General features: G+C 43.8%; 1 protein-coding gene across 5 annotated transcripts in view; it reads left to right on the top strand.

Moving 5' to 3' along the window:
* The window catches only part of LOC124306788 (teneurin-a), a 489,347-nt gene that overhangs the window by 154,573 nt on the left and 320,083 nt on the right, over positions 1-14,691 (top strand). For 4 of the 5 annotated variants that reach the window (XM_046767801.1, XM_046767797.1, XM_046767794.1 and 1 more), the window contains exon 2: positions 6,824-6,859. The exons of the other annotated variant lie outside the window; for it this stretch is intronic. The gene's annotated coding sequence lies outside the window, so the exon portion shown is untranslated. The remainder of the gene's footprint in view (positions 1-6,823; positions 6,860-14,691) is intronic. 5 annotated transcript variants of the gene reach the window in all.

Here is a 14,691-nt window from a genome sequence, read left to right as displayed (position 1 = left end):
TTATTCACTTATACAATTCGCTAATGATATCGCGTTAATTATACTAAAGTTCGAAGTCTCTGAATAGACCGTATTATAATTCAGAATGATCTGCATTGCTCGTAATTCAGACGTGTTCTCTTAATTGCTTCCGCGTTAATTTACTTCTATTTTGCCCGGTGTCTAAAATGATTCTCCGTTGCCTGAGTCTGGTTTGAAACGGATCTTCAGTAAACTCGTTTGCGAAATAACGGACGGTAGGTTGTATGCGTGTCGTAGATCCAGCAGGACCATTTCACACCGAGACGGTGACTGTATATACATCGATATGGATCTTGGAGCTATGTCACGAGCATGCCGAACTCTTACGGTAATCGCACGTTCGTGAGTTACGGTACAAGGATGGTACCGCCTTAATTATCGGCTAGGAGGTAACAATACTCTTCTCTCTGCAACCGGATGCCAAAGACCGTGGCAGGATCGACGAGGTGTCGGTGTCGAGGCTGCGAGAAGACGGATCTTGAAGGTGCGAACGCGACGTCGAGCTGCAGTCACTTAATTCATGCACCCACGAGACTCTTCCGAAACGCCTATATCCAGACTTGAATTACTTTTCCTGTCCTTTCGTCTCACCGCAAGCGGAAAAAAGTTTCCCGTTCGAATATCCGTAAACTATTAACCGATCGGTTTATTTGTTAATTGAATGTGCGCACAGGGATAAGCTGATTTGTGCGTTTCTGCCAAAGGTGAGATAAAACGCAAGGGTGAAAATTGGCGTTGCGAGGATTTGTAATGTGATATACGGACGCGGATCGGTAGAGAGATAGGGATTTATATCGGTGTTAGATCGTTCAATTAAAATTTTTAAATTGCTTCCTACACGCAATTGTTGACGCGGAATTCCTGCAGCTCGAGCTTGCCGAGGAGGCCATGAAAATTGCATCGTTGAACGGGGGTTGGAAATAAAATAAATTTATTGAAATAATATAAAACAAATTTAAAAAAAAAAGAGAGAGAGATTCACGACGCGATAAATTTTGAAATATACGTTACAAGTGGCGGTAACTTTTTCTTTCATTCTTCCGTTTCCGATGGATCCTTATTTTTCTTTTTCATTCTTTTACACACAACTTTGTGCTTCTTTCGCTTCGTAATTCCTTTATGTTTTTTATTTTTTATTTCTCACCCTGTGCGGCTCGAAACTCTACCGCGAATTTTATACACTCGACAGAATCGCTTCACGCGTACTTTGAGACCTTCTCAACCGCGAAATTTTTATTCATCACATTATTCCTTGCCCTGGCTGGAGAGAATTGCATCGTGGATTTATTTAAATATGTAACGCATATTGTTGTAACGCTTTAAGCGCAATGATTTCCTTACGATTTATTACCATTTACGCAACTCCATGCACACTTGCCGTCCTATTACTACTACTACTACTACCACCACCACTATTTACACCTTTTGCCTGCATATTATCATGCAACGCGGGAAATGGAGCGGAAGTTGAGAAAGCGAAGGAAAACAACGAGGGTACGTTGTATATGCATCTATGTGTATAACGGGGCAGTAGGTAGAAACGCGTTTGCACGCGATAAAAATTAGTCGACTTCTCTGTACAATCGTACGGTAAAATCAAGCCGCGACACATGCTATACGCCCTGGTTAATTAGCTCTACGACTCGCAGCTTGTTCGCGTTGTATAATACTGAGATTGAGCAACGCTGTAATAAAATTCGAGAAACGAAGGTGATCGTTGAAAAAAATACAGAACAAGTTTCTGATATTTTATTTTTTAAAAAATAATTGCAGAGGAATCAATTATAATAAAGAATTAACTATTAATTTTTGATAATTTGAAAAAGTGTCGCGATAACGGTTTCCAAAAATATGCATCGCGCGATGCCTTCAATCCCACTTTTTCCAGTATTTGTTTACACACTGATTTTTTTTTTTTTTCTTGTCAGTTCAGACGCCTTCGTGCGAGATCGATTTTCAAAAATAAAACTATTTGAGATTTGACAGCGGTTTTCCCTTCTGGATCGAAAACGACGCGATCGAAAACCTTCCCCTCGAACGAATCAACGGATTCATTTAACGGAGAAGAAACGGTTAGCGGGAGGAAATTAAAAGAATCGAGTGAGCGGCGGATTATAAGCAGGGTTCGCAGGAGCTGGTGAAAAATTTCGTTTCGCGAATGAATCCGGGTGTCCGCGGCATCCCCGGGGATTATTTGTTTCCGATTCATTCATCCCGCGGGACGCGACGCTCTGCGTGTGACAGCCCGATTATAATAACCCGAAGGAAGTCTAATTTCTGTGAGAGCTGAAAGTCTGCAAAGAGCGGTTCTCTCCCTTTGTCTCGTTTCGTAATATCGTCGTAACGGGTGGACAGGATTGGTCGCGATAATATTTTTCCGACGAATGGGTATATATAAATCCACGGACGAACGACGTCGATTATTTTACGAAAATAGTTCGTCGGTCGGCGGAGAAATCGGTGGGGGAGGAGGAGAAAGAGGAGACAAGAAGCGAATAAGCGCCACGGACCGGAAGTCGAGACGCGGGAACCAGCGGACGAGAGGAAATTACGTCGCTGCAACCGGCGAGAACTCGCCGATGCCATAAGGATTAATCATTTTATCTCGCGTACTTGATTGTCGGACTTTACCTTATGTTCCCGTCATTTCTACGGAACGTGAACGAATTTCGACCGTTATGTACCAAAGGCTTGCAATTTTTACATTTAAATGGTGTCGATTTCGTTTTTCTATACAATTATTTCCAGAGACTAGATTTAATGATAAATAATTTATAAAACTACAGGCTCTGTCTGTAAGTGAATAAACCGTTACCGACAAACTATGCGATGTAATTTCGCTCACTTAATTTGCAAACGTGGGTTGTCATCGACGCGTCTACTCGTCGAGTTTTTCCTACCCTCACGAACGTGAGGGTTCTTTGTATACCACCCATAGAACGAGTGTCGCTCTCGAGAGTCGATGCTCTTCGAATTGGTGGAGAAAGGGCTGAAGAAAGGTGGCGAGCTAGGAGTCGAAGGATTGCGTTTGACAACTTGTCAGTTTCCGACCGAATTGGCCATTTATTGCGACGGCAGTCGGATGACGATTTTTTAAAATATTTACGGATGGAATCACAGACTGCACGGACACGGTTGTTAAAAAATTACCCGAACATCGGGGTTTTTCTTCGCCTTTTTTCCGGGGAAACAGTTTTTTTTTTTTTAAATAATGCTTAAAACAGAAACGATTTTTGAAAATATCATACACCTGTAATCTTGTCACAACGGGTTATGCGTATACCTGTGTACGATGTATTATATTTATGTTACGTATAATAATATAGCGGGAAAAAACTGCGAGCGATTTATCATCGAGGGAGAAAAATTTCCCTCTCACGTTCGGACAAAAAATAGAAAAAATAGTTTCTCCTTCCAGCAACGAGTAGCGAGCGGGAGAAAGTCTACGTCCTCTTCCCCTTTTTGCGCGTCTCCTTGCTTCCTCCTGGTATTTTTCTCATTCCCGTGCATCGTCCTAGCTGAGCGACTAGGCACATGACAAAACGCCCGGCGTAGGTACGAGAGAACGCGGCTCGATCTTTACCCCGGTGATTTCGTTCAATCAATGCCCCGAAATCCTCTTAATCAACTCGGATACACCCTTTCCAGGTGGGATTCGATCCGGGGTATACAGTGATTAAGGGAAAAGAATAAACGGCTCGCGGGTGGATCGTGGCGGGGAAACGAGAGAAAAAGGAAAAGGTAAAGAAAAGCTGCCCGCTTTTCGCGCGGCAGAATTGGAAGATAGAAAACCGGAGTTGTCAAAGGCGGAATTAAGCGACCGTACAACAGGGCGATAGACCGAAAAGGTTCGGCTCTCGCCGCGATACGTCGAACAGCCGGGGTCGCGGGACGCCATCTTGGCCGTAAAACAACCTGGCATAAAACTCCGGTAAGACAGATGAGTGGCCGAAACTGCCGCACGGACTGTTTCCCTGGTTAGCCGGGACGATTTTATGAGATTTTTACGACCGAGAATTTTCCACCCACCTACACGATACGTATCTACATCGTACGTACGTACATTGCGCATTATCGCTCGAATAATAAATATGACAGAGAAAGGCGTTGCCCGATATAATGTAGTCGATACGAACAAATTGTTAAATGTATCGTGAAAATCGTTTGGACAAGGGGGACGAAAATGTTCGCGCATCAAGGGCCGCTGGCATTGGCAGGGAATCGACCTCACGTAGGCGTACGCCGTCGCGTCGGGGGTTTTTAAGGTATGGTAGATGCGCAGGTGGGACCTCTTCTGCATTCTCGTTATTCACCGGGGGCGGGTACTACGTCCTTCTCTTTTATTATCCGCTTTTGGTTTCGCGCTAGGCGAGGCGGTGAACCGCCCCCCAGATTTCCCATTCAAGTTGGCACGTTACTTCGCAACCCATAAGTCACTCGGTGCCGGGCCAAAGAGCCGGAGAAAACCGGCGGGAGAGGGAATATAACTGGGAAAAAGAAGGGGACAGAGAGAGAGAGAGAGAGAGAGAGAGAGAGAGAGAGATTCTCCACAGATCCGGGGGACTCGGAGGGAACCAGACAGAAGTATGGAGGGGGGCTACGAATATCCGGCAAGTAATTGAATTACAATTGGTTTTCTCTGCAACGCTCTCTTCTCCGTTATTCTCTTTTTTCCCGTGGCTTGATCGCATGGAAGCCCGCTGAGTTGCGAAGAGGCGTGTGGAACGATCCTCAACAGGATTCAGAGGGATATCTTCATCTCCCGGAGTTGCGTGGATCGATCGAATTTCATATAGAAATTCAAACTCGTCTTTCAACAGTTGTAATCAGTTATTGATATAATAATAATAATAATAATAATAATAATAATCACAATTAAGTTCCAACAATAGTTTCTTACCGTTTAAAACAACTGTTTGGAAATTTTTCTTTTCGTACGTTAACGAGGTTCAATTTCTTGATTTATCGAACGCGCGTGTGTCGGGTGAGATTTTCCTTAATTCCAGAACCAGAGGGAACATTTGATTTTCTTGTCGCGAGAAACGTTCGCGGAACGAAATGATTAATTGTGTCTTTTCTGCAGTTTGGCGAGCGTCTCTTTCTTGTTATTTAGCTAGAAACTAGGCAAAGGCGAAGGCGAAAGCGGAGCGGCGATGGTGGAAGACAAGTTTTCCAACTTTTGTGTAATTCCCTGAAATTACTTCTAAATTAAAAGAATGCTTTAGCGGATTAAATTCTCTAAACTTGAGTAAATTCTCGTTTGCGTAATTGTGAACAAAGTCGCCACTCGACTTTACCGCCTCCCGCCCCTCGCCCTCCAGTCCGCAAAATCTCGGCATACTCCGGCATTCCCCCATTTCTCTCTCCGCCCCCGCCCCCCTCCCCCTGACCCACCACCACCACCCCAATCCCCGACTTCTCTCTCGGTGAGCAAACTTCTTGATTTATTTTGCCGAATTTAACGTTGATTGTATTGCGGCATTCGAATGGAATACATTAAGTCATTTTCATGTCTATTATACTTCGTGACGTTTTCTTCTCCTGTTTTTTTTTTTTCATTCTCTCTTTCATCACCACTCTTGTCGGAACGACTCTGTCAAGATTTTCCACCGACGTTTGATGCAAGTCCAAATTACACTTGTGTCTCCTCGGCATCCTTCTTCAAATCCCTCAAAATTCATTTCTTCCCTTTCACATTTCTTAAAAAAATTATCAGGAGATGAATGAGCGGTAAATCATTGCACCGTAAAACTTTTTTACAAATTACGAAGAATTTTTGTAAAACTCTAATCAATTAGCAGCTGTTTAAAATTGATAAGAATTTTTTACGGTGTATATAATAACACATGGAAAGAGTTGTCGGTTTTGCGCTGCAACGTATAGCGAAAGTTTTACGATTACGTTATAAATTTTTTCCCACAAAGAATCAGCCTGAGATAGATACGAATATTGTCTCAAATTGCGGAAATTCGCGGTATTCTTCGTTGCTGCAGGGCTGTATAAATATTCATGGGGGAAAAGGTGTTCGTATATGTATACAAGAGCGGACATAATTGTTGATGTGAAAATTTACACACCGGGCTTATATGAAATTTGATTAGAAACGAGATCCGGCGTTTAATTTGCTAATTGAAACGGGCCAGCGTGAAAAGAGTCGCAGGCGCGTGTGAATGCGCGGTAGAAAGAGATAGGGGATGAAAGGAGAGTACGGGGTAAAAATTGAATAAGTTTACATCGCGTTGATGAAGGGCTTTCGTGTTTGATTTCTGCTTTTTATCCCCATCCGGGCGTATGTAGCTGTATGTACACACCCTATACACGCGCATAACGAGAGGGATTTAAAAAATTGCCTTCTTTTTCATACGGCAATTTTCCCGTCAAATTCCCGTTCGGATTATTTGCTTAAAATTTCTTCGAGAATTCCCTCGGTTCGAGGAATACCTCGATTAATTCAATTTACATATTCGCGCGAAGACACGCCAACACTCACATATTACCGAGCTGCGACTGCCTGGCGCAAATATTTTTCCCCTTGAAAATTCATCAACGAGTGTGCAGCCTGATAGAGTGGAAAGGTTGAAAATTTTCTCTCTATACCTCTTGTTTCCTGCATCGCAAAGCGGAAGGCGACTATTCGTTCTATAGCCGTGAAACACCGCGTAAAAAACAAAAAAAAAAAAAAAAAAAAGAAAAGAAAAGAAAGAAAGAAATTAAGTAAAAGGAACCATCCAAAGTAAGAATAATAATTTAATCGAAGTAAAACACGCGCACCAAAGTATCGCCTGATCTCTTTCTGTTTCAGAACGATCACCGACTTCTCCGGTCTGAATTACAAAAGGTGAGTAATCGGCCATCGCTTGAATCATCGCGGCTCAATATCGGGGATGTTTATCGAACAAGGCGTGACTGTGGCAACAACGCGGGTTGATTGCGACGCCGTTTGCTTTATCGATTCATCGTCGGATAAAATTAAGGCGGAATTACTACGCTTATAATTAGCAGTAGAGGGCAGGCCAATGTTGAATCCATATTTTGGGTGGCTTTCGGCGGGCGAGAAGGGCTTAAAACATGCAGTAATGCCTCGTTAATACCCGGCACGCGAGCGAGGGCGCCCATCTCGTAACGACGGGACAGAGTTACGCTCGAACAACCTCACGAGGCTAAATTCAACCTCGTTAATGGCTAATGCCGTAGCGGTGCCTCGGGCGAAAGCTCGAGCTTTACAATTTTTCATATCACTTATCGTAGGGATTTGGAATCCGACGTTTTTCAAAAATATTTGCTTGCTCTTCTTTTATTTCATCAATTTTATCACTCGCAAAATAATCGTACGTTGCAGATTCCTCTAAGATAGTTGTTTCTCGATCAATCGATCTCGCAATAAATTCCCTCGTCAAAGACAAGTCACACCTATGCAGGCTGGGGTGGTTTTTGTTCCGAATTTTTTCGACATTTGTTCGGGAAGATCCAGAAATTGCGTCCGAATGAACGAATAGAAATCTCCTCATAAACACGGATCTTTAACGAGGTCTACCTTCGCAGAGGTTATATTACTGCGGTCGTAATCATTTGGCAATAGCTCGCGGTATTCAATGTGAAACATTTTCACGGTGTCAAAAAATTGGCTGCTACCACGATGCATAGGTGTCCTATTATAGGCATAACAGGAAGACTCGCCAAATACATCTGTCTTTTTCCGTTATTATCCTACCGAGCTGTCGATTTCATTCTTTCTCTATCCGTCAGTTACGTAGCGACGATACGTACGAGGTAAAATCTTCGATTTACGTAAACGCGGAAATTCGCACCAAACGCGATGATTTCTCCCCAATCTTTTGCCAATATTGCAATTTTGTCACCTGGCTAATCGGTATTTAAATTTTGTCTCTCTGATAGAATTTTGCTAGATATATCTTCGGTACTTCAAAAATGCAGAATAACGATCGTTGACCATCGTCGTTACACGAACCGAGATCACGGTTCAATTTCATCTCGTCGTAATCATGTCAATGCTCGAATACACTCGATGTTAACAAAAGTTAATCCACCCTGTTGCCTGGCTCTCCGCGATGCAAGGGTGCGGGTATATAAATTCGTTCGAGGCGGAGTAGCCGGATCAATACCCATACTTTTTCACACAGACATTTCCCGCTGCTGAAAGCTTATCGCGAGTTCGAGGTCGGTCGGTGAGGGGGAGGGGTTTGGAAAAAAGTAAAGCGGTAGGTATAAAAGGTAGCTCTAGAAACGCTGGCGGTATCTAAACAGGGTTAAGAAAGCTGCAGCGAACGAGGGTGGGGGTGAAAAATATTTTGTCAATGGTTCGGAAGAGAGCTGGCGTTGTCGGTGTGACGCGCACACACGCTCGCCTACGCACGTGTCTTGCAAAAACGTCGTGATTTGAAGCGCGTCAACTACGGTATCCTACTTTGGCCCTTGGATGGCCTTGGATGGCCTGTGCTTATTACGACCGCGTGAAAAAGGGTGGTAAAATTGTACGTACGGAGGCCGTTGTTGAAGCACCTGGCCGTGCGTCTCGTCGTGCATCAGCTGAAACCCTCTCAGGAAGGAAGATTCTCAACCTCTTGAAACTGAGATGAGAGGTAAAGAGAAGGAGAGGGTAAAGAAAAAAAAATGGGCCACCCTTTCACCGTTACGCGCGAAACCCCGACTGGACTGAAAAAAATTCTCTCGTCTATCGGCTTTCCGTACTTTAAACACCCTCAACGTCTACTTTCTTTTGTCTAAGTTTCAAACTTTTCGAAACGACATCGCTGAACATAATGAAAATAATCTTTCTTATCTTTGTTGATGATTTTTGGAGAGATTTTAAGGCATCGCACTTGTCACGGAGTCGTTAAATTTTGTTTCAACGTCACAGCGACGAAGGAAATAAATAAGAAATTGGTACGATTTTTTTACTTGCGGTTTCTTCGATCATTTTATTTATATGCATCGAAGTTGAAAAATTGTCACCCCGCGACGTGATAATAAAAAAGGATGTTATTTTTTTATTTTATTTTATTTATTTTTTTTTTCTCCATTACCGTAACAAAAATTTCTTCACAATCGTTTCAGAGTTCCAGCTTTTTCACACCACTATTCAATATCGTAAAAAGCACCAACTTCATACCGCCTCGAAAGATAAAAAGTAACAAAGTGACTCTGTGATGGAAAAAAGAAGGGAGGGGGTAAAAATAACGAATCTCCTTCGGGGTGCAACAGACTCGGAGAAATATTATTCGAATTTCCACAAGCTCTAGACCGCAGCTGCAAGCTCTCGAAGCCCTCGGGGCTATCATGCAACGGCAGAGCGCGTTTATGGTTTCTGGGGCTTGCATAGGTGGTCCGCGCATAACCGATGTAAATTCGACCCGTGGCCGCTGCCAGGAACCTCCGGTGTTTATCTTCGGCTGTGAGCTTTCCTGTTTGCTCGAATCACTCCCTGCAGGAACGTCGAACGTCACGAGCGGCGTTCGGCGGCTCGCGTGTTTGGACTCACTCGCTTCCACTTCCATCCCTCTGCATAGGGTGAAAACCACCCTCTAGCAGCGCTGTTCTCCCCCCCCCCTGCCCCCCCATTTTTTTTTCTTTCCTCCTCTTTTTCCTCTTTTCACATCGAATCGTACCTGTCCTATCGCCGCGCGCCTCGAGGCACGGCGGTAAATTAGACGTAGATACGTGAGATTCCACTCAAGCTTGACGGAATCGACTACCTCATTCTTATACTACGATTGAGACGAAAAATATAACACCTTGCAGGAAAATTCGGGCAAGAAAAGGTGATTTAAACGATAAGTCGACTTTGTAAGTCGTCTTGCTCGTTGCGCTCGATCTCATTGGAGACCGAATTTAAGCTTCTTTGGCTAATTTTGTGGGGAAAAAGTATGGTACGACAGTTCATTGCATTCCGTCGATTGACTCGCACGTACAAGTTCGAAAAGAGAGGGGAACTAAGTGAAAATTGATACCTGAATATCGATAAATTTTCAAACGTGACACCCATAGATTATGGTTATATTCAAATGTATCAATGATATTTACACCTATAAAATTAAATTTGCCCGTATATTTTGAAAGCGATGTTTGTTCAATTTTTCCTTTCCTTCATTCCGCGCTCTATTATTTTTCATTGCCTTTTGTTTTTGACGGTTTAATTAAAACCCCTTTGTGCCGGGAATCGTCGAGCTTCATCGTCGTGCCACGTGGCAAAGCCGATAAGCTACTTTGTGCAAGCTGAAACATGTATCGGACGAATTTACAGGCAGGTATGACATCCCGGGTTTTACATCGGCACGTTCGTTAACACGTGCCGACCAGTGCCGGTATCCCGACACCGAATTCACCCGTATTACAGGGGAATACATGATCGGATGAGAGTTGGATTGTCATATTTTCTTCGTTTTTTTTTCTCGGTATATCCGGCCCCCATTACCGATTTCTCCGAATTTTCCAACAACCCTCGGTCTTTGGTTGTATTTACAGTCGTGCATAAATGGAAAGTGTAGAAAGCTTCGTGAGGGATGTAATTGCTTATTTTTTTTTTTTGTATTTTTTTTTCTGCCTGTAATCAGAAATATCCGCCGGAATGATTTTCTAACAGCGTCTATCTCGCACGGCGTTATTATTATGTTCAAAGTATACCGAAAGAAGAAATTTATATTTCAAATCCGGTTAAACACCGCCTTGGCTGCGGGGGTAAGAAATATTGAAACAATTTTTTTCCACCTAGCTCGTTACGAAACTTTGGTTGTATAACAGAGGGAGGGGGGGGGGGGGGGGGGGGGGCAAGAGGCAAAGTCTTGAAGTTGGGAGTTTGATGCTAAGCGGGTTTTGCGGGTACAAAATAGGGTGAATAGAGTGATTTAGGAGTCTTCGCTATACGGCGACATTAACGCGTTACAGGGGAGATAGCCGCCGGCGTAAATACAGCTGTTGAGGAAAAGTTGACTGACTGTATAGAGTCGAGTGCAGCTTCGGAGACAAAACACGATAAATCGTTTCTAACCTTAACGAATCTCGTATCCGTATAAAACGGTTCGCCTCGTCGAATGCTTCCGTGCGCGATAAATATTCGAAAACGGGGTGAACGAAAATACATCGGCAGCAACTTTTAACGTTTTTTCCCTTCCACATTTTTGCAATTAGCAAAAATTCTGGACGGTCGTTGTCGAGCGCTCGGAGTTCCTGTAAAACCGCGAGCTACGCCCGGCACTTTGCCAAATTTCCCTACTACACGATATATCGGTGCCGCCGGAGGCGAGCTGCGTTATCGAGCGATTTATATCAGTGTTTTGTGTAATTTGTGGTCCCGGCTTGCGAGTGGCAAGGGGAGGAGTCGAAAGTACTAAACGCCATCCCTCGGGACCGGGGACGTGATCCGCCTCTGTTTGCTCGTCGGTCAAAGGTACGACCCTTTCCAAACCGGGGGGGAGGTTTTTCGAGTTGCCACGCTTTCCCCCCAATCCCCCAGCGTCCGACGCGAAGCCTCGAGAGGCGACGACGAAAGGACGATCTCACTTTCGCTGCATTTCGCGTAAAAAAAAAAAAGCTTCGTAAGCAAGGTTGATTCGAGCAATGAAAGAATTTGCGCATTTTAAATTTCAATTCCTGAGATTGATCGGTGCAGGTATAACTCGAACGTTGCCCGAGGGATGAAATCTAAACGCGAGGCGGTTACGTGCAGGACTTGGGGGGAGGATCACCGGGCCATTTTATACGCATTAGGTAACGGCCGGAACCGCAAGCTCGGAAGGGTTGCTGCAACTCATGGGGTGAACTTTGCTGCAGCGAGGGTGAAGAGGATACGCGCCTCGGCTTCTTCCGGGCGAATTTGCAAAAAATTGCGTGCACGTAGCCGCTTTAGATCTCTCCGCAAATCCCGGTATTAAGGAGTTGGGCTTTCGCTATCACCCCCCCCCCCCCTCCCGCCCCCGCCCCCGCCCTCCACACGTACGACGGCGGTGTATAACCGAGGTTTGCGCGCTGAAATAGATTGGCGAACGTTACTGGGCGGGGAGCATTGCTCTTTTTTATCGTTAACTCAGAGGCGCGAGCGTTAGGGACCCCGATCCGGGGAACAAATGTTTTGGCAAATCGACGCGACCCTCAACCGATAGCCGAACTCCCTTGAAAAGGTCAAACGACCCCCGTTTCTTCTCTTATCCTGATTCGCGATTTATGCATCATCGCTCTCTTTCCCATTTTTTTTTTCTTCCTCTCCTTCTCTCTTTTGTATTCTGGATTCGCGAGTCCTTGCGACGGTAGGTGCTTCATTCCGGTTCAATGCAAGCGTATCGGCAGGGTTCGTACGCACAGGAAAAACTTGGAAATCGGTAAAACTTGGGAAATATCTTACAGCAGGGAAACGTCGGGGGAATTTTGAAAATAAATTGCACTTTCTTAAAATTGCAGGCTGTTATTTGTAAATTGGTAAGCAGCAAGTAAGTTAGTCACTAGACAATATCGAAGGTGTTGGCATTAATGTGTTAAAAAAAACTTCATCAATCAGCGTCATAATTTTTTAAAGGATACTGGAAAAATCGTAATTTCAGGCTGAAATTTATCCAATTATCGCCAAGTATCTAATTCCAGCGAATCTTATTTTCTCGCCTTGGTGTGTTTTCGAATTTCCAGATTCAATCATTCAAATATCCTACATTTTTTGTATCATTTAGAATAACAAACTTGATTTTCCGGTAGAGCATTGCGCGTCCGTTTTGCGGATACGAATCGGACGGAAGCTAGATCTCTGTTTGAAAATAATTTCATCACCATCCGTTCTCCGAAACATCTGGAAAAATCGATGCTGCAGCGACACGACGAGACGAAAAAAATCAATCATTTGCTCTTTCCATATGCTACGTAAAATCCGTTTGTTCGGTTTTTCCTTTCTTTTGTTCTCATTTTTCGAAAAAAGTATCTATCAATAGACGATCAGCGGAGACTCGGGGTTAAGTCGAGCCAGGAACGCGACATACGTTCGCGCTGTGCGGACGAGTGACACAAGTTGAACTCGAAACTTAATTTCGCTTCCTAGGACGAGGAAGACTCTCTCTCTCTCCCTCTCGCATTTAGTATTCCGTCACAAGACGTGCCGGGGGTTGGTTCTGCGGCAACGACGAGGAGGAGACGCCGCGTCGCGACGCTCGGGTGAGAAGAAATTATCCAAACTTCACCTTATACAACGTCCTCCTTATTCCGTTGTTGCTGGGTATGCATCTGCACACGAACGGGGCCTCCTCGCGACTACGTTGCGACATTTTTATGCACGTCGCGTTCACGTCGACGTCTACAATGTGCATTTATATATATATATATATATATATATATATATATATATATATATATATATATATATACACATTATGTGCATGCACTATTGTATAATTTCATACTCACCCCAGTTCTCTGATTATTTACACATTATAAGTAAGTTTTCGTTTCCGTCCTGCGTTTCGCGTCAAAAAAGTATTCGGAAACAAAAATGACCGTTGAACAACCTACCTCGGGATCAAATTCTAAGGATCGATCGACGCTTGTCTCTGTTTTGGGAATGTGGTTTTGTACCAGGCAGGTTGTAGGTTGCTTAATCCTGGAGGGGAAAAGAAAATGAGAGAAGAAACGTGAAGGGGGTATAAAGTTTGAGTGCATTTTGGGCGAGTTTCGTACTCAAATTCCCCGGTTCGGAGGTGGGGGGAGGTCTGCAGGTTAACGTCAACGCGGAAACTCGAACCGTGCAACCCGGTCTCGTTTACAACTGAAAGTCTCTAATTAGGAGCGCGACCGGCGGGGGAACAAGGGGGGGAAACAAGTAGCGATAAACAGAGAAGTTGTTGTGCAGACAACGTCGAGTTTGTTGCTGCAGCAGACGTTTTAAGAGAGAGAGAAATATCTCATCGTCAGAGTCTCCCGTCTCCGATGCTGCTTATGCCGTTCTTGCGACGGATCGACGAGACTTCCTGGGATAGTTTCCTAGAGATTTTCAAACGCGAATGGAATTCGTAACCTGTCTAATAACGAGAACGCGTTCGGCGTACGCTTTGTTATTCGACTCTTGGGAAATTCTGCCTGGTTTTCTTACCTACTTCCGAAATTACGCGAGGTACAAGGTATACCAACGCAAGAGATCTGTCCCGCTTTATTCCGTGATCAGCGAAAATTGAAGCAAATAAAAAGCGAAGAAACAAAGGGAGCTGATATTTTTCACACAGATTTTCAACGAATCTTTCGAGTCACACGCGCGTATAATCGCTATGTCGTTTTTTTCTTTTTAATAAACATGCCAACGAATGTAAACCCGTGTTCCCGAAAAGATATACCTTGAAAATTGATAGTTTTTCATTTTGAAATTTTTTTACCGCAAGTAATGATTTAACGATACTTTAGATTTTAGATAAATTAGAATCGCAATTATATTTACATATCGATATCATTTGCCGCGCGTGACGTGGATTGTAATCATTCATTTTTATTTCATCTTCGAATATCCCTCGCGAATCTCTACCATGTATCACAATATGACGTAAATAAAAATATACGCGTTCGTAGGAATAAATATAAGCTATGCTACACACACACACACACACGCACACAAAGGCGACGAATTCAACTGCAGGCTAGACGTGATTTCATTGTTATTTCTTATTCTTTTGCAAGGGGCGATATGGATAT

This window comes from Neodiprion virginianus, chromosome 6 (assembly GCF_021901495.1).
Source record: "Neodiprion virginianus isolate iyNeoVirg1 chromosome 6, iyNeoVirg1.1, whole genome shotgun sequence".
NCBI classification, from domain to species: Eukaryota; Metazoa; Arthropoda; class Insecta; order Hymenoptera; family Diprionidae; genus Neodiprion; species Neodiprion virginianus.
The sequence above is the reverse complement of the archived record's forward strand: the minus strand, read 5'-3'. Positions and strand labels throughout refer to the sequence as shown.